Here is a 25,875-nt window from a genome sequence, read left to right as displayed (position 1 = left end):
TATGTTTAATAAAGTTTTTATTTTTTACCGACATTATTAACAATTGTATATCATCTTCTCGACTCCACTTGTATGTATGAAATTATGTTTTTCACTTTCATATTACCGGTGGATGTTACATGATTTATATGTTTCTACCCGTGACGCCTACATGTCAATAACCTAGTAGATAATATACATCTTTGATTCTTTAAATGCATAATGTATGAATCTTACAAGTTATAAAAGAAATGGCATATTCACTTTAAAAATTGTTGTAGGTAACAATATGACAATCAAAAACCTAAATTTAGTCTTTTATAATACTATAATTAATTGATCTTTAAAATGAAGTCTTAATCAATATTCAATAACATATTAATTCTCATTCAAGTGTAGTTGACATATAGTTGCTTCCTAATATATGTCATTCAGGAAATAGGACGCCGCTGTGGAAGATTCGGAGCTATGTGATTAAGAATCATCTGTAAAAATCTGGGATACATCAAGAACCGTTCCCGAGCCACAGCTCGCCTCTGACGATCAATCTCATAGAACATTGTAAGGCACTGTTCCCGGTGCCTCACATTTGGACGTTGGATTTACTCATAAACACAGTTCTTTCAATCAGAGTTAATTAAAACTTTCGCGGAAACATTAACTTTAATTATTCAATACAAAACATTAATCTTTTCTTTAAAACCATAACGTAAAACATCATAATTAGAACATCATTTCTTCCATCTTTAGATGCCAGCCGTTCAATCCTTGCCATGTGCCATCCTCATGCTAGCTCTTTCACCCGATCACTTGCGTGCATACTAAAAGTCAGCGACGCTGAGTGAGTTCTAGTTAATCAAGAAACTTACCATACAACCATTACATGCATTATATATGTATACGAAGACACATAGTCCACTGTCTAAACTACTCACCTTACCGCTTAACCACTTAACTGCCCCTAACCACTTAGCCACTTGTTTACGGAAGCACAAAGAGACTTGCTCTCCCACGTGCTCACGTTATGCCACTTAATAACGAAGGCACGTATAGGCTTACCCTACCACGCACTCACGTTATGCCACTTAATAAAGAAGGCACGTATAGGCTTACCCTACCACGTACTATCGTCATGCCACTAACACCCTTACTAGACCCTTGCTACTTCTATCACACCCTACCTCTACTTGTCTACCACACGCTTTATATCATTACACCATTTACATAATAACCAAGTTACACCACAACATTTACACACACTAATAACCACTTGGGAATCATTCCGGAATGACAGTACGCGCAATATCCGAAGATCGTTCGCACACCGACTAACGTTACCTTCCCTGTCTACACGTGCAATATCCGAAGATCGTTCACGCACCAATAGACATCCATTCATAACATATATTAATATATCACATCAAACATTATAGCATACACTTACCACTTAAGGTAAGTGTATTCACACTTCACATCGAGTATGCACACAGCCCCAAAAACATAACAAGGAAGTGGGGCTAGAAACTCACCTGAACTCGGTTACGTTCTCCGTTAATGGTTATATCCTTTCTTTAGTTGTGCGCGACTAACTGTATAATAATTACACGTATCAATTTAACTATCATTACCCATATCGTGTTTCTAGTTTAATTATTACCCTCAACGAACGGGGGTCCGTGGGCAGCGCCCCTGTCAGCGGGGTCTAGGGGCTGCCTAGAAGGGTACAAGGGGCAGAGCCCCTGGCTGAGGTCGAGCTGCCAGGTCAGCTTGAAAAAATTTTATTTCTATTAACTGTCTTAACACATTTTCCATTAGGATTTTAATTTATTATTTTATTCTCTAACTCATTTTTCATAACAAATTAAGCCTAATTCGTTATCTGAGCGTAGCGTGATTCGTTATCTAATTCGTTATCTAGTTCGTTAACGATTATAACGAATTGGTCGTCTTAACGAATTGGACCTTTATAACGAACTGGGGTTAATTCGTTATCTTTTCCATAACGAACTTGGACATGAACTAAAGCTAGTTCGTTAAGCTTCATTAACGAATCTCTTAACGAATCGCCCCTAGTTCGTTAACTCCCCGTTAACGAATTACCTCTAATTCGTAACTCCCCGTTAACGAATTAGGGTTAGGTCAAAGAATGTCAGAAGCGTTCTCTGACATTCCCTTTCCTCGTACCCACTTTCCGACGCCGCCTTCGCCGAACCGGGATCTTGCCGGAAAAACGAGATCTCAACCGTTTCACCACCGTTTTCACCGTATTTCATCCCGTTCGATCCATATCTGAGCTAGGGTGACCCCTAAGCTCATCTTGGGTTCGGTTTATTCCCGATTCCACCCGATCTCATGACTTTAATGGTTTAAAGGTGTCGGCTCGTCATTTCGTGACTAAATCTAATGGGTTTGAGTTCATACAACAATATACTATCATTACCTTGGGTCGGGATCGGTTTTCTATCTTGGTTCGGCCAGAGAAAAGAGAGAAACTAGAGAGAGAGCTTAAGTGTGTGTTTTGGGTGGTGTATGAAATATGTGTAAGTGAAAGGATATGGGTGATTTAAGGTTTATATATGCGGGTCATGGGCTTGAGCACATGGTCCATCTTCCTTTCTTTCTAACCCAAGTTCATTACCCATATTACTTAACCCAACACAAGCCCGACTCATAATAACTCCCACTTTATTTTATTATTTTCCCACTAACCCTAGTAATCTTCCTCACTAACAATAAATAATATAATTAATATTATTTTAGAAATTTCGGGATGTTTCACCGTCTCCAAAATCACATTTCATAGAAAACAAACAACGGTTTATTTCAAGCACTTCTTCCGAATCCAAGTAATGCCATATACTCATCCCTTCCAATTTTTCAACCGAACTTTAACTTTGTGTGTTGCTACAAAGCATTTGACTTTCTCATCAAGAATGACAATGGGCTCCTCTAGATAATTAAGTTTGTCGTTAACTCTAGTCTTGTCTAATAGCACATACACAAACTTTGCACATTCAAATATAGCACCCGAAAAAACAACCATGTGTATATCACAATAAGATCAGCCACAACTTCAAGTGGTATATATGCTACATTAACGACTAGAAGTAATTATAAACGTTTAAATAAATCCTTGATTCCTTTTAGAGTATTTCCTGCTCATTTCCTACTATATATCCATACTAGCTTTTATCCCTCGTATTTCGAGGGTTTTACATTATTCGTTTATAATATTTATATATTTTTAGAATTTAATTTTATTTACTGTACATAAGTTAATAATATACTTAGTATTTAATGATGAAAGAGTTTCACAAGTAATGAGATTCTATAATCCGGTTTAAAAGCTATTTGGATTTGATGAAACCAATGACGCGCTTATTTTTTTGCTATAAAGTTGATTTTTAATTATAAATAATATATATTTTTTTAAAAGAAACCAGGTATAAATTTTAGTATATCCCTATTTTATAGGATTTTCATATCAAATATCTGATGAGATTATTTTTTAATTTAATGAGATGTTATACAACGCTTAAGGAATGTATGCGTTTGGTGAGACCCGTAATCTGGTGGCTTGAGATAATGTAGGGATATATCCTTATTTTATAATATTTGCATATCAATTATTTGATGAGATTAATTTTTAGTTTAATGAGATTTTATAACCCGTTTAAGCAATGTCTGGGTTTGGTGACACATACCAGTGAATTCGAGTCAAATGCATGAGAAGTCTTCATTTACAAATAATGCAATCTAGTGGCTTGAGAGAATGTAGGGAGCAATGTAACATCCAAAAATTTAAAAAGTAATATTAATTATATTATTTAATATTGGTGGGAAAGGTTTACTCGGGTTAGTGGAAAATAATAAGATTAAGTGGGGTTAATACGAGTCGGGCTAGTGTTGGGTAATGGATATGGGTTATGGACTTGGGTTAATAGGGAAGGAAGATGGACCATGGGCTCAAGCCCATGATCCATAATATTTAAGCCTTTAATCCCCCTTTAATCCTTTCATTTCATGTATTCCATACACCACCAAAACACACACTTGGCTCTCTCTCATCCTACTCTCTCTCTCTCTAGCCGAAACCAAGAAGAAGGAGAAGGAGAATCGGTTTTCAAACCGAGGTAAGAATAGTATGATGTTGTATGAACCCAAACACGTTAGATTTAGTCACGAAAACGACGAGCCGACACCGTTAAACGTTGAAGTCACGAGATCCGGGTGGAATGTGGTATAAACCGAACCTAAGATGAGCTTAGGGATCACCCTAGCTCAGATCTGGATCGAACGAGACGAAAAACGGTGAAAACGGTGGTGAAGCAAGCGAGATCTCATTTTTTCGGCGAGATCCCGTTATTCCGGCGACGGCGGCGCCGGAGAATGTTTGTACGAGGATGTCAGAATAGTCTGACATTCTAACCTAACCCTAGTTCGTTAACGGGAAGCTAACGAACTAGAGTTAATTCGTTAACGGATAGTTAACGAATTAGAAGTAATTCGTCAATGTGATTTGCTAACGAAAGCTTAATGAACTAGCCTTAGTTCGTATCCAATTCGTTAAGGAGAAAGATGACCAACCAATTCCAATTCGTTAAGTAGTTCGTTAAGGAAGAACTGACGAATGAACCCCCAGTTCGTTAAGGGTTCTGTTCGTTAAGGGTTCGGTTCGTTAAACGATCAGTTCGTTATAAAGGTCCAAATTGTTATGAAAGATGACGAACTAGAATAACGAATCAGCTAAGGAAAGATAACGAATCAGCTAACGAATCAGATCAGGTGCTAGATAACGAATTAGACTATGATCTGGTGACGAATTAGGCTTAATTCGTTATAGAAAATGTGTTGGTGAATAAAATAATAATTTAAAATCTTAATGGAAAATGTGTTAAGACAGTTAATAGAAATAAAATTTTTCCAAACTGACCTGGCAGCTCGACCCCAGCCAGGGGCTCTACCCTTTGGACCCTGCTAGGGGTTTCCGCCCCTAGACCCCGCTGCTAGGGGCGCTGCCCCCGGACCCCCGTCCGTTGGGGGATATAATTCAACTAGTAATACGGTGAGTAGTGATAGTTAATTGATACACGTAATTATTATACAGTTAGCCGTGCACAGCTCAAGAAGGGAATAACCATAAACAATGAACGTGACTGAGTTCAGGTGAGTTTCTAGCCCTATTTCCTTGTTATATTTTCGGGGCTGTGTGCATACTCGATGTGAAGTGTGAATACACTTACCTTAAGTGGTAAGTGTATGCTATAATGTTTGATGTGATATATTTATATATGTATGAATGGATGTTTTTTGGTGCATGAACGACCTTCGGATATTGCACGTGTAGATAGGGAAGGTATCGTTAGTCGGTGTGCAAACGATCTTCGGATATTGCGCGTACCGTCATTCGGGAATGATCCCCAAGTGGTTATTAGTGTGTAAATGTTGTGGTGTAACCTGATTATTATGTAAATGATGTAATGATGTATAGTGTGTTGTAGACAAGTAGAGGTAGGGCGTGATAGAAGTAGCAAGGGTCTTGTAAGGGTGTTAGTGGCATGATGATAGTACGTGGTAGGGTAAGCCTATGCGTGACTACGTTATTTAAGTGTCAAAGTGGCATAACGTTATTCGTTATTAAAGTGGCGAAGTGGCATAACGTTATTCGTTATTAAAGTGGCAAAGAGGCATAACGTTATTCGTTATTAAGGTGGCTAAGCTGTAGGGGTAAATAAGAGGTTAAGTGGTAAGGTGAGCAGGTCAGATAGTGGATTATGTGTCCTCGAATACGTATATAATAAATGTAGTGGTTGTATGATAAGTTGCTTGATTAACTAGAACTCACTCAGCGTAGCTGACTTTTAGTATGCACGCAGGTGATCTGACCAAAGAGCTAGCATGAGGATGGCACATGGCATGGATTAAACGGCTGGCATCTGAAGACGAAAGAAATGATGTTTTAAATAAGATGTTTTGTGTTATGGTATCAAAGAAAAGATCTAATGTTTTGTAACGAATGATTTAAGTTAACGTTTCAACGAAAGTTTTAATTAACTCTGATTGTAAGAATTGTGTTTATGAGTAAATCTGACGCTAAAGTAGGGCTACCTGGTTCGGGCCTTACAAGCAACCAGAGAGTTTTTAAAGGATTCGTTTATATATATTACTAGTTTTTATCCCCCGTATTACGGGGGTTGTGTTTTCTTTTTCGTGTCTAATATTTATATTTTTTTATATTTTAATTTTATTTATTGTAAGAAAGTTAATAATTTACTTTTTATTTGATGATGAAAGGGGTTCACAAATAAATGAGATGATATAACCCGTTAAAAAGCTATGGGTTGGGTAAGACTCATGACCCGCTTATTTTTTACTTTTTACTACAAAATAGTCTCTTAATATAAATTATGTATTTTTCTTAAAAAAAATGGATATTAATTTTCAGTATATCTCTATTTTATATGATTTTTATATCAAATATCTGGTGAGATTAAATTTTAATATAATGAGATGTTATAACCTGTTTAAGGTTATCTGGATTTGGTGAGACATATACCCGTGAATTCTGGTCAAATACAAGATGTCACACCCCGACCAAAGGCGGAACATGCCGGGGCGTAACGTATTGATTGGACAGTAGATCAGAAGACACTAATTAAACCGTTAATAATTATTTAACTTCATTAACATTAAACAAGTACACAAATTCAATAATCGTAACAAATACATCATATTTATTGTTTGAATGTATATCCTAAGGTAAAACTAATATCTTCCATCTTGAACAAGGTAAATTACTTATACCTGTAGCATGTATAAAAATAAAGTTTGTCAACATGAATGTTGGTAACAATACATAAGTTTTAATTATATATATATATATATAAATCACAATTCATATGTAAATGATGAGTATTACAATTCTTATGAAAATGTAAACAAACTGAATAGATGTGGACCCGTTCTTATTGATACGAAATCAAAGTACTTGGGTAAATGTATGATCATACTAGATGAGGATAGATGAGGATAAGATACCAACCACCAAACATAAAATAAACAATTAAGCACATAGAGCATTATCATAGCGCATGCAATACTCACACGTAAACATATATTGAATTGTGTTTTGAATAGATGTGGAAATAAAAATGTGTAATGTAAATAGGGTATACATGCCACCCTGAAAACTTAAAAGATGAAAAAGTGGGATATGTAAACTCACCTTAACGAGTGGATTAACAAAGATGAGATGATGATAAAAATTAAGATAGAAACGGATGAGCTTCCCGAGTTACGTTGACAAAAGTTCCTAGTTGTTAACGTTAGTATTAGATAGTTATAAAAGCAATTAAAACAAGTCTTATGACGGATTTGGGAATTGATATGGTTTAAGTACATTTTTTGATAAAAACAAAAGTTGCTATTAGTTTAGTTATCATAATTTGTAAATAATATAAATTAGAGGGTATAACCAATATAAATAAAAATGACATGACATAACAGTTGCAAATCGGTTTAAAAGGATTTTGGAGTCATTTAGGGTTTAAACTATTACTATTAATGTTATTATTATTAATACTATTATTTATTCTCATATAAATTTTGATGAATAAAATAAATATTAATTATTGTTAAATAAATGAAATGTTATACATATATCTATATATATCAACGGGAAAGGTTAAAAGAAATTTTATTTGGACATCTATGATAATTTTGGTTCGTTAAGAGAGAAATAGTAAAAGATTTTTATTATTGTAATAGGTTTATATATAAAAGGAGGTTTATAAAAAGTTATGAGTTGTAATAAGAAAAAAAGGGCAAAAATCGAGATCCAGTTTATTAGAAAAAGTTTAACCAATGATGTATATGTATAATAGTAACCAAAACTTGTAAAAATGATTTTTAAAGAAATAAAACCAAAAACCGGGCCTGGGGGATTCGAACCCGCGCCACAGGCCGGTTTGATCTTAACAGAATGTGCACTGGCCAACTAGGCCAGTGGCTCACGTGCGTATTATATGAAAACGTTTTTGATTTAAATACACCTCCCGAAATCCCCAATTTCAAATATAAACCCTAGATCCTAATGTCCTTTAATTACTCGATCTTGATTGAAATTAGGTTAGGGTTTTGATTAAGCATAAACAAACGACTAGAATGCACATAATAAATACCGAAATCGATGGTGAATTAAGAGAGAACGACGAACTAGGGCTCACGGCTCACACTCGAACTCAAATCTGATAGTGGTGGCGTCGTATATCGCAATTGAGTTAGGGCTTAGAGTGACGTTGTTATGATGATGGTGTGGTAATTGAATTATGATCGAGTGTATATAGAGTAACGAGGATGAGTCAGTCGCGATTCATTATCATTTGAATTAGCTGTCAAAACACTATGGTTTACTATAATTAGGTTGTCGGTTAACGCGTATAGGGGTCAAGAAAGGATTTGGCATAATCAATTTCGTGATTTAGGCCGTTAATTACGGATCAAGATGAAGGGGGGGTGTTTTACGGCTGGTACGTGAGGAAGAAGGGAGGAGAGAAAGAAATTTTTTGATTAAATCGCAACATGGTCCTTAATCTTTAGTTGTGGGTGCAAAAGTTAATCAAAGTTGGCTAAGGGTTGATTTTGTACAATCTTATAACTAAGATCAAATAAATAATAAAAAAATTAAACGAGCCGGGTTTTCGGTTCCGAAAATTGACGATTGTTACACAAGAGAAGTCTTTTTTACAAATAAAATAATCTGGTGGTTTGAGAGAATGTAAGAAGCAACCAGAGAGCTTTTAAATGTTTCATTTATATATATTTAAGATTAAAATTCTTAGTTTTATAGTTTTTCTTTTCTTTTCCTTTTCATTTTTTTTTGCACGCAACATGTATTATAATTTATTTACATCCTCATATGTTGTTTTACATTGTTCGTTTATAATATTTATATATTTTTTTAAATTTTAATTTTAGTTATTGTAAGGAAGTTATTAATATACTTAAGATTTGATGATAAAATAGTTTCATAAATAAATAAGATGTTATACCGGTTTAAAAGCTATATGAGTTTAGTGAGACCCATGACCCGCTTATTTATTTATTTTACTATAAAATTGTTTATTAATTATAAATAATATCTTTTATAAAAAGATGGATATTAATTTTTAGTATATCTCTATTTTATATGATTATCATATTAAATATTTGATAAGATTATTTTTTTATATAATGAGATGTTATAACCCGTTTAAGGGCTATCTGGGTTTGGTAAGACCTATACTCATGAATTCGGGTCAAATGCATGAGAAACCTTCATTTAAAATAAAGCAATCTGGTGGCTTGAGAGAATTTAGGGAACTTTCTTTTATATATATTTAAGATTTAAGATATATATCATATAATTACACTAACAATCACTGTATTTTCTCTTTTTTGTTTGATTAAATAATATTTTATACCTTTACCATTATATATTATCTCCCTTTCACTAACAATCATTTTTAGAAAATATTAAAAAAATATATACAGCATGAACACTGAAACCTTAAATCTATCACATATGACATTTTCTCTCTTCTCAACTCATAGTCATTCATAATCATACTATATAATTTACAAATATCTTTTACATGTATTTAGGAAATGAGTTGAGAATGCGAGCTTGCTTTTATAACTAAATCACACCTTTACACAAGGAGAGCTTCAACATAACACGATCTTAAACATCAAATTAATCAAACGTTTTCTTTGGTCAACATAAGACTTGTGTAAAAATATAACATATAGGAATGAACATGGGTTAAAAATGGTCAGAAACAATGTCCGTGCTTTATAAATCTTGTGACAATTTATTTATAATATTTTAGGCTCACTTTTAAAACCCTACACATATATATATATTCATTAATTAACTTAATTTTGTCATTAAAAGATATATATATACAAAATCTGAATAGATTAAAAACAAAGGGAGGAAAGACAACACAAAAAACATGAAGAAAAAGTTGATCCTCCTCTTTGTCTTCTTCTCCATCAAAACCTTACGGAGACAAATGGGATAGATCAGCTAACACATATCTGTATATGCATGGCGATCCTTCTTCTCCTCTTATCCATCGCCACCGTCTCCCTCTCCGTCCCCGTTCCCTTGACCTCGACCAAATCGGACACTTTCAAGCCCCCCGACAACTACCTCATCGATTGCGGCTCCTCCTCCCAGACCACCCTCCCCGATCGCCGCACATTCGCCTCCGACTCCACCTCCTCCCAATACCTCCAATACGACGGCCGAGAACTCAACGTCAACGACCAGTCCGCCAACGTCCCCCTCCCCATTTACAAATCCGCCAAGGTCTTCAACGCGAAAGCCACCTACTCCTTCCACGTCACCAAGACCGGCTGGCATTGGGTCAGGCTGCATTTCTACCCGGTTCAAAACAAGGAATTTAAACTGCATGATACCAAGTTTACCGTCGTTGCATGCGACACGGTGGTTTTGTTGCACGAGTACACCCCCAAAGGAATCGAAATGCAAGAGTACTTAATGAACGTCACCACCGAGAACCTAAACATCAGGTTCTCGGGAGAGAAGGAGTTACCCGCCTTCATTAACGCGATCGAGGTGGTGTCCGCGCCCGATATGGTGATCGCGGACAACACCGACGCGTTATTCTCCGTTGGGAAGAAAATCGACGGGATGACGAGGTTTTCCTTTCAGAAAATGTACCGGCTGAACGTCGGTGGAGTGGTCATCGGCCCAGGAAACGACACGTTGGGTCGGCATTGGGATAATGATCATAAGTTCTTGAAGACGCAATCGGCCGCCAAGAACGTGTCGATTACGCCCAATGTGGTTACGTATTTGGAAGGTGGGTCGCCTTTGATCGCACCGCCGACGGTGTACGCCTCGGCGGTGGAGATGGGGAATTCGGACACAATTGCCCCTAATTTTAATATTACGTGGGAATTTGATCTTGATCATTCGTACCCGTACTTGATTCGGTTGCATTTTTGTGATATTGTGAGTAAGTCGTTAAACGAGTTGTATTTTAATGTGTATGTTGGCGGGAAAATTGCAATTTCGGCCCTTGACTTGTCAACGGTCACTAACGGGTTATCCGTGGCTTATTATAAAGATGTGTTTGTGGAGGCTAGTTTGGTGTCGAGTCCGTTCTTGGTTCAAGTGGGCCCGCTGAACGAGCCCATTGGAACCAAGAATGCAATACTCAACGGGCTTGAGATTTTGAGGATTAATAATTCGGTTAATAGTTTAGATGGCGCGTTTGGTGCGGATGGGAAGTCCGCGATTGGGCCGAGCCGAGGCACAGTTGCGGCTGTCGGGTTTGCAATGATGTTCGGGGCGTTTGCCGGGTTGGGTGCAATGGCTGTCAAGTGGCAAAAGAGGCCTCAAGATTGGCAAAAGAAGAATAGTTTTTCTTCGTGGTTGTTACCGCTTCACTCGGGGGATTCGAGTTTTATGGGGTCGAGTAAGACGTCACTAGGGTCGAAAAAGAGCGCGTTTTATTCGTCTACAATGGGTTTGGGCCGATATCTTTCGTTTGCCGAGTTACAAGAAGCTACTAAAAATTGGGACCCGAATTCGGTTATTGGTGTCGGTGGGTTCGGGAACGTGTATTTAGGAATACTTGAAGACGGGATGAAAGTGGCGGTTAAACGTGGTAACCCGCAATCCGAACAAGGCATAAACGAGTTCCAAACCGAGTTACAAATGTTATCTAAACTTCGTCACCGTCACTTAGTGTCATTAATTGGGTATTGTGACGAGAATGCTGAGATGATCCTAGTGTACGAGTATATGGAACACGGGCCAATGCGGGACCACTTATACGGGAAAAACTTGCCCGTGATCTCATGGAAGCAAAGGCTCGAGATTTGCATCGGGGCGGCTCGTGGGCTCCACTACCTCCACACCGGGGCGGCCACCGCCATCATCCACCGTGACGTGAAGTCTACAAATATTTTACTAGACGAGAATTTTATCGCAAAGATGGCGGATTTCGGGCTTTCGAAAGATGTCGGGATGGGGGAGGCGCATGTGAGTACCGCGGTTAAAGGGAGTTTTGGGTATTTAGACCCGGAATATTTTCGTAAGCAACAATTAACCGATAAGTCTGATGTGTACTCTTTTGGTGTGGTGTTATTAGAAGTGTTGTGTGCCCGGCCCGCCATCGACCCGGCCCTACCAAGAGAGCAAGTGAACTTAGCCGAATGGGCCATGCAGTGGAAACGAAAGGGTCTGTTAGATAAAATAATAGACCCGAATCTGGTTGGCCGGATCAACCCCGAATCAATGGACAAGTTTGCAGAGGCAGCTGAAAAATGTCTATCTGAATACGGGGTTGACCGGCCAACCATGGGGGATGTATTATGGAACTTGGAGTACGTGTTACAACTACAGGACCAGGGGAAAACCGATGACGGGGGAAATGGAAATGGGCCGGGCTCGGCTTTAGCAAACAGTGCACCGCTCGCTCCGGTTGCTGATAGTAGGCCCGTTACAACACCGGCTCAGGTTAATCAGAATCCTCCTGCTGAAGTAGAGGTTATTGAAGAACATTCGGGTACTCATATGTTTGCACACCCTGCGAATCTTAACAGTCGGTAAAGAAGTTGAATAATTAATGTGATCAGGTAGAAGATAAGTTGTGTATTAGGCTATTGGATCATTCCTTTGTTAGTTTAGTTTGTATGACTGTAAAATGTAAATATATCTCTAGTCAAAAGGATGAAATAGGACTCTTTAGTTGATCGTGTAATTTGATTGTTACGGCCTTCGGGCTCGGTTCTTTGGTTTAAACATATTATAGAGCTTCGAAAGTAAACACAATGCAAGGTCATGTTGTGATGATGATTTTGGTTCGGGTGATTGCATTGACCTAGAAACATTTTGTGTTTCTCAAAGATTTTAAACAGTCATTATAGAGGATTTTGAGTTCACCTTGTGATTGACTTTGTTTTTCTGTGAATAAACCATATATAAAGGCCTTTGGCTGGCCTTTTGGAAAGTCTTAATTCCATTTCCTTGTGACTTTTAATTGGTGTTAAAAGAGCCTAGGATGAAAGAAGTTCCCACACATTTAAGTTTGATAAGTCTTCTACAATGTTTAAAAAATAAATGTTCTACATTTAAGGTGTTACACGAAATCCACATTTTATGAATCTTTTTTAAAATCTTGTTTCTTTTGAAAAAAATGGATTTATAAAATTGGAAAAAAAATTTATCAAGTGTCTTTTTAAATAGTTAAAAGCTCAACATAAACATAAGCATGCATCTTATATTCTTGTTTGTTTGTTTTTTTTTTCAATTGCTTAACTTGTACATTTGTTAGAATGTAAGATATGAAGTAGGTGTGCTTATATTGAATATTGTTATCACATCACATATTCACATGTTCATATTTCTTTTGTAATATTTATTAGACAACATTTTACTATGCAATGCAATCATGTATCAACTAACTACAATGGGTGATAAAACCACCTTGGTGGGTTTAGAGTACGCTCAGGGGATGAGTAAATTCATTATTGGTATCGGTATCAAGTTAATACCGGTATTGAAATCGGCACCGATTTGGTACCGTCGGTACCAAAGATTTGAGTTTCGGTACCAGTATTTCCTGATTTTTTCCTTCAACACCGGTACCATCCTGATATCAAGAATTTGCGATTTTTGAGACCGGGATTTCAGGAACGATACCGATACGGTCCCCATCTCATCCCTATTTAGGCTAAGCCCCATATGATTCGTGGAATCTTTTGAGATTGGCATTGAAAAAATTTCCGTCAAATTCTATCAACCTATGAAATTTAACATTCCACAAATTTATTGATGTAATCTCTAACTTTCAATGCATGCTACTTGATTAACTGTCATACCCCGCCTCGACGGAATAGCGAGGGCGATGAGCATAGTTGTCAAAGCATATGATTATTGCAAACACAAACACACAAATCGGATAAATAGTTAATAATCAGAGTTACATCCCAAAATCAACGTTTAACTACCAAAGCATTTATGAAAAGGCATTGTTTATAAGATTTTGCCCATATGACCCAACATAGGGATGAGCACTTTGTCCAAATGCTCGTACTCGTACACGTACCTGTACCCATACCGCTTTGGCATATTCGGTACGAGTATTGGTACTCATTTTTGTTGAATTTTGGTACAGGTACAATCAGGTACATGTACGGGTATGGTACGAGTACGTTTGGTATTTTGTATATGTATGGAATATATATGGGTTTAATTGAGATTATTCATATTTAATATATAAAATAGATTTTCTAACCATGTTATTATTGAACAAGTACGAAACGTTTCTTCAATATTAAATAATATAACATCCAAGACTCGAACCAACAAACAAATCACTTAAAGTCAACGATCGAATTAGGGCTCTTCAATGTTATCTTATCATTAAATAGACGACCAATCTGATACTTGTATTGACTTGGTACTTGTCACGTACATGTGCATGTAACGATACCCGGACTAACTCAGCTTCTTTGTTACTCGTACTGGTGCCGATTTCGAGATCGTCGAAGATTTGAAATTAAAAAAGCAACGTGGTACAAAAACGGGTATGTCCCAAAATACCCGTACCAATACCCCCATTATACTTGTTTCCATTTCACCCCCCCCCCCCCCCACACACACACACAAAACCAACATACCTTATTTCCATTTCACACCATCACACACACAAACCAGCATACCTCGTCGGACTAGAGAACCACGATGGCGGAGTGGTTTCAAGCGGAAGAACCTTTGGGTGAAGTATTTTTCATTCTTGAAAAGGATCATGGTTGGAGCTGAGGAGATCTGAAATAGATGTTTGGATTTTTTTTATAAGAAACAGCCATGGTAGAGACAAAAATGCTCCATCTCCAACGTTATGTACATAACGCGGATGCCCAAAACGCCAGGGGCGGTGTGCCTCGGCATTTTGGCTTCAAAACGCCGCCGGAAACGCCCGACTACGGACGATCTAATCCTCTCTTACTCCACCTAATAAGACTTATGGGTGACACACCATTAGTTATTGGATCCTTAAGCATATCATGAATGCATTCGATACGAAAATATAGATTCCTCAATTTGTTTATAGACGAATAATTAGTTTCATATCAAAATTTAATGAAGCACCTCTCGAACTATTATTGTTTGAAAAAACATGATAGCTGACTTTAATACATCAAGTCTTCAGTATATAATTTATATGGAGGTAATATACTTATGAGTCCACTAATAAATTTTCAACAACATTTATTGATAATTTCGTTGTGATTAATCAACATAGTGTGTCATTATAACTTAGCTTGTTGTTATCAGTTCACTATGACTCCTCCATTAGATAGATTTATCTGCTGACATAAGAATATATCTCAAAAATTACATTTAGTTATCTTTCAATACAACAAAGTTTAGAGTAATCAACTGATTTGAGTTTTCACTTCCTCTTTTAAGTTACAGTCATTTCCTTTAAATATATATTAATAATAAACCAGATACTTCACATTAATCTATAGATATCTAGTGCGTTGCAATTTGAGTAATGTCTGGACGAGTATAAACTTAAACCTACATGAGGCTTCTACTTAATGAAGCATAAAGAAATAATCTTAGTGATCCTATTATCCTCTAAAGGAGAGCGATATTGTTTGTTACATATGTAAGCGTCCATTTAAGATAAAGTTATAGAACAAAAGTAATGTCCTTTAGGGTCTATCTCGGTATATTAAGATAAAATCCTACCCAGTAAGTTTGGGGAGGATTGATATAGACAAACTTTATCTCTATCTCATGGGATAGAGAGGTTGGTTTCTATAGATACCATTGGCTCCACGCTAAACAAACAAACAAAATGGAACATATAGAAAATATGAAACTACCAAAATCTGAATATAAGGTAAAGGGGTAAAGTAAAAACATATACACATAAAAAATAGGTAAACAGTTACACACACGATAGACTAAATTGATGGAAAAACTAAGCCCCTGGACAAAGCTAAAAACAAAAATGTATCTTTTCCCTAAAAGTCCTTAACCTTAATTATACGTCTTCACGAACTCCTATTTGTACCATGTCCTTAGAGAGATACAACTCTATAAAATCATGCCTAATTCACTCATCCCAAGTCAGTATGGGCCCGACCATGCTCCCCCTCCCCTCTACATTAAGGGTTTTCACTATTCTATCTATTGATGTCGCACGCCTCGTATATGACCAAACCATCTCAACCTCTCATTCTTTATTTTTTCTGATATACTAGTCACCCCATATATTTCCCGAAAGACCTCATTTCTAGTTCGATCCAACATAGTGTAACCTCACATCCATCTCATCATCCTCATCTCTGCTACCTCAAACTTATGTGTTCGTGTCCTCTTGTGGCCCAACAATCGATCCCCTATAACATAACAGGTCTAACGGCAACCCTATTAAATTTCCCTGTGAGTTTAGCAGGGAACCTCTTATTGCACAAAACCATAGTTGCTGCTCTCCATTTACACCTATCTGCCTGCATGTTGTGGTCCACATCATTGTCTATCTTATATCTCTACATCTCGTTGTATAAATGATCATAAATACTTGAAATTGGTTGACTGCGGAACTACTTGACCCTCAATTGTGATTTGAGGGTCCTCATCAGTCCCTGCATCATCGAAGTCCTAGTAAATGCACTGAATCTTAGAGTAACTAATCCTTAAACATTTATCCTCGCAAGCCGCACTCCACTTCTCCAACCTCACATTCGGATCACACGAAGATGCTCTTTTCTTTATTTGCTAATGTATATCAAACATAACTTGTGATGACTAGTAAATAAAAATAAAGAAAAAGAAAAGAAAAGAGCATCTTCGTATAGAAGACATTTGGCAAAGTTCAGGCAAGCCCACTTGAATCAGGATCATCAAGGCCGTTGTTACATTACAATGTAAGTCTCAATTCAATATTTAGGGTTTCTAGTTCTTCTCAATCGTTGATTTTGGTTTAATACCTAAATAGATGTGATTTATTTCGATCAGTCAATTCAATGGACATCGAAGACCACCGGAATAACAACACCACCACTACCTCCTTTACACCTTCCGGTACTCTTTCTTTCTTCATCACCTAATCCTTATGTTCAAACCCTAGCAAATTAATGCTCTTATCTTTTTAATTTTTTTACTCCACTTTTTAGGGTTTCAAAATGCAATTGTTATGCCTCAATCAAGATTCATATTGTTGCATGTAGAATCTTGCTTTAAAGAGATACGTGATGATGTATTGGACAGAATATATTAGTTAGGCTTTATTGTTCTATCGTTATCATTGCTAGTATTCTTTGTAACTATGAAACTATCCTCATTGTACCTCTTCAAGTAGCTGATCAATGATGCACATTAGGTTTTCATTATTCTGTATGCTGTAACATTTAAGCATTTAGAATTTAATTTTTTTAAGATAAGTGTACAACAGTAAGTACAGCATGCATGATCGGCTTAAGTTGGAATGAAGGATCTTTGAGCATGTGTTCTTTTATTATCTATTTTGTAATAGTAGCAAAATTCTTGTAAGTATAGTCAACAAACAACGCAGGCCAAAATCATGTTAGATTTATGGTTCAAGTTTGAAGGTTAGAAAGCTCTCACTATCTAAGGTTTGTTTCTGTATGTTTGTTTCAGGAACATTAATGGAACTACTGCCCAACAATAATGAAAGTGCATCTCCTAGCCCACAGTACAGTTCGTACGCATATGATGCAAAAAAGTCTAAGAGAACTATCGACTACACTAATCCATTTGCTATCAGAGACTGGATGCAAGAGCTTGATTCACCTGAATTCGGCTCTGTTACAAAAGAAATAGCAGATCTTCGTTTGCATAGAAAACATATGTTGGGGCCTACTTTTAGAAAGTTTCCCTCACTTAGGGCTGATTTAATGGAGACGAGTTCTGTCAAAACTGAAATTCCAGCCACAAATCATGTGAGGGATATTGTTATGCATGATGCTGCGAATGTTAATGGTATAGATGCACCAGGTGCTGTTGTTAATATTGAATCAGATGATGATGAACCCACAGTTGGAAGGCCTTTTCAACCGTATCAAGATGTGGTTTTAAGCAAGCCTGAGGGGGAGTTCTCAATGAAACAGTTTTTGGTATGTTTTATCAACTTTTTGGTTAGTTTTAGACTTTTAGTGAAGATCTGCTATAACTTTTCATGTGTTTGTGATGGAAACTGTTACTGATCATTTGATCAAGATGTATGACATGCTTACCTGTAAAAGTGGCCAAATGGATGGGCTGGTAAGATGTCAAAACAGGACGGGTCGACCCACTACCGATTTCGTCTATTATTCTATTTTTATGAATAATTGTTATATCAAGTCTAATTTACTAAATATGCCATTCAAAAGGGGCAAATTCCATAAAACAAACCAACACACTTAATGTATTTCTCTCAAAAGTCCCTCAACAAGTTTTTGCACATTAAAGTCCTTCTACATGTTAAATTTGAACAAAGTTGTGAAGTATTTTAAAAAACAACTTAAAGCTGGTACTTCCAAATTATTTTAAAAAACAACTAGGATGAAAAAGATATAAGCCATGTGAGGAAAAAGATAAACACTTGAGTATAACAACCGGATATATCGGTTCCAAGTTGTTTTAGAGCACAATTTTGTTCAAATTTAACATCTAGAGGGACTTGAGAGATTTTTGTGTGAAAAACACCAGGAAGTATATTGTTTTTCTTTTAAATGTTATTTGACCTTAAAAACAACCAACTAATTTGTTTTGAATTAAGTGAATTCGATCGGAGGTTGCAAGCACAAATTACAACCTATTTAAGATGATTCACCTTTTGACTAGTTTTCAAATATACTCATCCAACCTTATAGAGATACAATATAACCTATCTTTTTGGTGAACCGGCTGAAATGACCATCCATCTACTTACTATTTGCAAAATATTAATCTTGATGTGAATTAATATAATATTATATTTATAGATGTGTCATGTGTCGGTTTCCTCACCATGCATGAGGGAGATTATGCTCAAGGTCAATCTTCAGGTGGGAGAGGAGGTGGCGGCGGCGGCGGTGGTGGCGGCGGTAGTGGTGGTGGTGGACGAGGAAGAGGAAGAGGGAAAGGGAAAGGGAAAATAGGAAAAGAAATAGTAGGTGCAGAAGAAAAACAAACAAATATTGTTATTGGATCAACAGATATACAAGACAAGAATGCTGATAATGATGTTGATGCTGAAAAGAACCATGATAAAGGTGAATATGTTGGTGGTGATTCTGATTCAGACATGGAAGGAAGTGATTCTGATGCCAATGCTGATGGTTTAGCTGACATATGGAAAGAAATGAACTTTGGACTAGAGTCCTCAAAGGTGCACATTTATGTGTTATTTGCATTCTCACGCACCAAGTTATTAAATTCAAACAAAAGAATGAAAACTGCTTATAAAGTCAACTGAAAATGAAATTGTCAAATTGGTTGAATGGGTCAACACGTTAACCATCATCTAACGTGCCTTTAGACATTTCAATGTTCTAAATCATTTTACTTGAAAGAAATTACATTCTTGTTTTAGTAATATTCTTTTGTGATAATATTTCATTACGCGTATTATTTACAAAATTCAAGAAACAGTGGACACGTGTGCTGACAGACGGTCCAGCCTGACCCATTTTGACCCACCCATAAACACAACCACTTTTACCCAAACTCGTTTGACCCATTCTATAAGTTACTTCAGGTATAAGTTCAAGAAGTGAATTTCTTTTTATCTCTGTCAGGATGCTGACATGGACCCTTCGGTCACTGAACACGCAAAGGTAGACGAAGAATGTGATCATTCATATATACTAATAGATGATATCGGTTACGTTTGTCGTGTATGCGGGGTAGTCGAACGGAGTATTGAATCCATTATCGAGTTTCAGCGCCCCAAGGTAAATTTGTTTTCTCATAACACGTGACAGTATTACATTGTAATATTCATTAGCATCCCGCTTATGAGATTATATTATTGTATTTCATTTGAATTCAGACTGCAAAGAGTACGAGAACTTATTATACAGAAGGCCGATCTGATAAATTCGGAGACACGTCTGGTGCGGTTCTGGATGGAGTTAAAACACCAGGAAAAGATTTCTCTGTGGTAGAAGTATCCGCTCATCCAAGACATAAAAAGCAAATGAAGCCACATCAGATTGAAGGCTTTAATTTCCTCATCAGTAACTTAGTCTCTGACAATCCTGGTGGCTGCATCCTGGCCCATGCACCAGGGTCCGGGAAAACGTTCATGCTCATCAGTTTTATCCAAAGTTTCATGGCTAAATATCCTGATGCAAGACCGTTAGTGGTCCTACCAAGAGGCATTCTAGCCACGTGGAAGAAAGAATTCAGAAGATGGCAAGTTGAAGACATACCACTCTTTGACTGTTATTCCCAAAAGGCTGATAATCGGGCCCAACAACTTGAAGTGTTAAAAAAATGGGCCAACATGCGCTCCATACTGTTTCTTGGTTACAAACAATTTTCCACCATAGTATGTGACAATGACAGAAGCTCGGTTTCTGTCACCTGTCAGGAAATTTTAATAAAATTCCCGTCACTTGTGATACTAGACGAAGGTCACACTCCAAGAAACAAAGACACCGATGTTTTCACATCAGTTGAAAAGGTTGAAACTCCAAGAAAAGTCGTTCTTTCCGGAACACTCTACCAAAATCATGTCAGTGAGGTTTTCAACATCTTAAACCTTGTCCGACCACGGTTTTTGAAAATGGACGGTTCAAAATCTATTAAAAAACGTATTTTGAGTCGAGTGTCAATGGAAACGCGAAAAAATCTTTCTAAGAAGAGCACCGATCACGAGTTTTGTGAACTGGTTGAACATACATTACTGAAGGACGAGAATTTTAAACGAAAGGTTAGGGTTATTGAAGATTTACGCGAGATGACAAGAAGCGTTCTTCACTACAACAAAGGGGATTTCTTAGATGAGCTTCCGGGCCATGTTGATTTTTCGGTTTTTTTAAACCTTAGCCCGCGGCAAAAACGGGAAGTTAAAGATTTGAAAAAAATGGCGAGAAAGTTTAAAGTCAGCTCTGATGGTAGTGCGATTTATGTCCACCCGGATTTAAAATCTCTTGTAAAATCCACAAGTAATGACAGAGACAAAAATGATGATACTTTGAAAAAAATCGACTCACTTTTGGAGACTTTAGATCAGCGAGAAGGTGTTAAAGCTAAATTCTATCTCAATCTACTTCGCCTTTGTGAATCGAATGGTGAAAAGCTTCTTGTGTTTGGTAATTATCTACTCCCTTTACATTTTCTGCTAAAGTTGACCGAGAAAGTCAAAGGCTGGAGCTTGAACAAGCAAATATTTTTAATAACCGGAGATCACGACAATGATGTACGAGAAGTAGCAATGGATGCGTTCAACAACACGCCTGATGCGAGAGTGTTTTTCGGTTCGATTAAGGCTTGTGGGGAGGGTATATCATTAGTTGGAGCTTCTAGAATAATAATATTGGATGTGCATTTAAACCCGTCTGTGACTCGTCAAGCGATCGGTCGAGCTTTTCGGCCCGGGCAGGTGAGGAAGGTGTACACTTATCGGTTAATTGCTGCGGGTTCTCCTGAGGAGAAAGATCATACCACATGTTTTAGAAAGGAGTCAATTGCTAAAATGTGGTTTGAGTGGAATGAGTATTGTGGTCATAATGAGTTTGAAATGGAGACTATTGATGTTAAAGATTGTGATGATGCGTTCTGCAAACTCCATGGTTGAATGAAGATGTAACTGCATTATCTAGAAGGTAAGTAAAGTTATTCTGAGTCTTTGGAAATAAATGATTATTAAATATATTTATAATCTGATTTTACTTTGTCATGTGTTTTGTGTAGATCATAAATGGTGAGGAGGCAAGCTCTGTTGATATTTATTTACTTTAGGAATGTTAGCTGTTGATGTGGTCGGGTAAGAAGCTTGTAGGTTAGTAATGGTGAATCTAGATGTCATATACTTGACTGGAAGTTGATCTTTCTTGGGGGTTCACATGTTTGGTATCATGCCTGCAATTTCTGAAATTACAATAACTATTTGCAGTTTGCTGACATCTTTGAAATTAAATCATTATCTATGTAGGGCTACATCTATATTGATCATTTTATTTTGCTATTGGTAAATTATGTATAGGTTAAGAAAAGTTTATAGTTTTACTATTTTGTTCTGAATTTATAAAGATTATTCACGATACATTATGTTTTCGCCACCTTTAGTAATGCAACTAGCGAGTAACGCATAGAGACGGTGTGACTAATTTAGTAAAGGATGAGTGTGCATTCGGTAAATTAGTCGGGTTGCTAGGGTGCTATAGGATGTGTGGCAGGTTTCGAGGAAGTCTATGCCCAGGACATACTGGTGGCACAAAGATATATGATCGCGTAGGGTGCTATAGGCCGACTATGGAGATAGATTTAGCGACAATTATTAAGAGGTGCAATGCTTGTCAACTACATGACAACCTCATAAATTCTCTAGTTGTGTAGTTTCCTACCAATTTCAAACCCGTGCCCTTGGTTTCATCGGGGGGGGGGGGGGTAACCGCACGAGGGGGAAATGTTTTATTTTAGTAGTGACAAAGTTGTTCATCAAATGAGCAGAAGCAGTTTCACTACGCCAAGACTACTCTCCTTCAAGTTGACCTAACGCACTTGTAGCTTTCTTGAATGCAATCGAAGTTTCAGCCTACTCCTTGAGATGATGGGTATCAAATCTTGTCTTAGGGGCTGTTTGGCAAGTGCTGAACCATAAAGAGGTCTGAATGATTAAGAGGATCTGAGCCAGTAAGTGCTGAACCAATAAGTGTTGTTTGGTTAGACATCTGAATGGCTGTACAAAATGACTATTTTACCCCTCTGAACTATTTCGTGCTGAATAAAATATATTCGTTTAGTTAGTGCTCTTAATAACTTAACTAAATGACCAAACTGTCATTATAACCAATCAAAATACATATTAAAACAAACTTTTATTATAATCAACCAAAAACATATTAAAAATATTTCACCAAGACGCTAACACAAATAACTAACAATACACACACAAGTAGACAAAACCCCCTAAACATTAAACAAGGCTTGAGCTATATCTCAACAAACATAACAAGGCTTAAAAATCTAAAATAACAAAGAAATGATTAGATTGTCAACAAATATACCAAACACTACTAGAAAGAATGTTTTTAATGACATTGTTATTGATGAGTATGGCATGTCCTTCTTGAACGATCTCCTTCATGTAAGCACATCATGTTGTCCAAATGTATCCGCTACATTACTTCCTCATTTGTGTAGCTTATCCTGTAATTGGGATATAAACAAATATTATTACGCAAATAGTAATCATCAGAAATATTAAAATCATTATATTAGTTCAGTTGACCTCATAAAGTTAGTATATACTTGGTCAGCGTGTATAAAATAGTTCACATAAACTAATTTACCAAAAAATAAAGCATAAACTGATCTGCACACGCGCGAGCTGTATTGCACCTGCGTGCGCGAGCTGACCAACACAGGCGGGCTAGCCTGACCTGAATCTAATGTGCAAGATTAGTTGCACAATTTGCTAACAATTTGTTTGAGACTGCAAGGCAATAATATTTTTTCCTTAAAAACTCTTTAAACAAGAACAAGGCATGCTGCTAAAATCTTTGTTTGAGCCGATATCTCAAACAAAGCTAGTTTACTTCTCAAGATGATTATTGCATCATACTAGTTACTGCCATATAATAAATGCATAACTAAAGAACAATGTAAAATGAATTAACAATTTAACAAACTGCAGAAAGCTTTTATTAAAAATCTGACTAACCAAATGCAAAAAATCGAGATTTTTGAACAAAACAAACATGGGAAACTTCCACCAATGGTTCTGTGCTGGAAACACAAAACCATTCCACCTCTATCATAACAGATAACAACATATGCGACAAACATAAACTATAAAAGTAAAAGCATAAAATAAAGCAAACCGTTATTGACGGTTTTTGATAATCGAAAACCGAAACAGGACCGTTGAAACTAAAAACTGAACCAAACCAAACCGTTACTAACGGTTTGGTTTCATGGTTTGGACTAGTTATGCATCTATAAAAACACATAATATATTATGTTGATTAAAATAATCGGCCATCACAAACGAAAAAATATTTGTAAACCAAAATTGATAGTTTTAGTTAGCCATTAATCTTGATGCTTCATCACCAATATAATATCAGTTAAACTTGTAGATGCCAATCAAGATAAAGATTACCAAGCTCTTGAAATATATTAGTATAAGTTGTTGAAATAGAAGCAATTGATTTAAAACCTTTAAGAAGACACAATGCTAGATGAGATTAAATAGAAAAACCTTTACACTTTAATTAGAAACAACCCACCAAGATTGTAAGCTGCAATTTCTGCAAACAATGCTCCCAAGTTACTAAACTTAGCCCATGTTATAAAATACTGATAATTAAATACATATATCATGAAATCTTACGGTCCGGTCTGGTTTATATGGCCGATTTTCGTTATAAACCGTAAACCAAACCGTTCGTTACAGTTTGATAATTCTTAGACAATAGAAGCAAAAGATAACATAATGGTCATTTGTCAAACCCGATAGATACCTGAAACCCGCAAGTATGCTTGATACCCGATGGGTAAATAACCGATAAATACCTGTTTGTGCTTGGAGATCAAGGGAGGATGGTTGCCACAAGAGAAGAAGATATATGTGTAACTAACTATTTACAAATAAATTAAGACATTTGATACACATATCATCGACACTAATCAAACAATACTGTTGATTTAATGTTATACAATCATTTAAAAGGTGAAGCCAATAGTTGTTGAAACGACTATAATACCGTCTAACTTGAATAATCAAAACTAAATATCTATTTAGAAGTTGGAATAACTGATATGACGGATAACATAGATGTGGTTACAGTGTGCTCCGCTCAAAATATACAAACACTCTAAAATTAAGAATGACTGAATTCATACTTAAAATAATATTCTCAATCATGACGTGACTCTTAATATGTGAAATTTGTTTATTATTTCATATCTATCTAAACGAAAACATAAAAATCATACGTGTCGCGATGTGGTCGCTCCCCCTTTTTGGAGTCATCAGATTTGCTTGATTTTTAAATGAATGTTTCTCATGCATTTGACCCGAATTCACGGGTATGGGTCTTACCAAACCCAGATATTTCTTAAACGGGATATAACATTTCATTAAATTAAAAGTTATTCTCATCAAATTATTAATACGAAAATCCTATAAAATAGAATATACTAAAAATTATTATATGACTTTTTTTAAATATTATTTATAATTAAGAAACAATTTTATAGTAAAAAAAATAAGCGGATCTTGGGTTTTACCAAACCCAGATAACTTTTAAACCAGGTCATAATATCTTTAGTTATTTGTGAAACCTTTTTATCATCACACTCTAAGTAGATTATAAATTTCATTATAATAAATAAAAGTAAACCAAAAAAAATATATAAATATTAAAAACGAGTAATGTAAAACAGCCCCCCGTAATACGGGGGGATAAAAACTAATATCGTATATTTATTAAAAATATAGATTTCCTTTACTTTTATTAGAATTGAAACATAAATTTGTTATTATAATTCGAATGTAGCGTTGCAACTATTTTATTTTAATTCACAATTCAATATAAATTTATAAAAAGTGTAGGTGTATCAATACAATGTGATTTTGGTTTAGAGAAATATATTTATTTTATGTGAGTATAAAATAAACATTCGTATTGCGATATATA

General features: G+C 36.2%; 2 pseudogenes across 1 annotated transcript; both read left to right on the top strand.

The window, feature by feature from the left end:
• Window positions 1-10,069: 10,069 nt before the first annotated feature.
• On the top strand, window positions 10,070-12,607 carry LOC143547152 (putative receptor-like protein kinase At4g39110 pseudogene; annotated as a pseudogene).
• Window positions 12,608-14,743: 2,136 nt separating this feature from the next.
• On the top strand, window positions 14,744-21,838 carry LOC143547142 (protein CHROMATIN REMODELING 35-like; annotated as a pseudogene). Its single transcript, XR_013137724.1, has 6 exons — window positions 14,744-14,810; window positions 17,678-18,153; window positions 18,731-18,733; window positions 19,041-19,391; window positions 19,801-19,956; window positions 20,055-21,838. The product of XR_013137724.1 is annotated as a protein CHROMATIN REMODELING 35-like (transcript).
• Window positions 21,839-25,875: the final 4,037 nt, after the last annotated feature.

The sequence above is a fragment of the Bidens hawaiensis genome, unplaced genomic scaffold (assembly GCF_021521415.1).
Source record: "Bidens hawaiensis isolate Kalapana, Puna unplaced genomic scaffold, B.hawaiensis_p1.1 tig00014645_1, whole genome shotgun sequence".
NCBI classification, from domain to species: domain Eukaryota; kingdom Viridiplantae; phylum Streptophyta; class Magnoliopsida; order Asterales; family Asteraceae; genus Bidens; species Bidens hawaiensis.
This window is presented reverse-complemented; position numbering and strand designations above follow the sequence as displayed.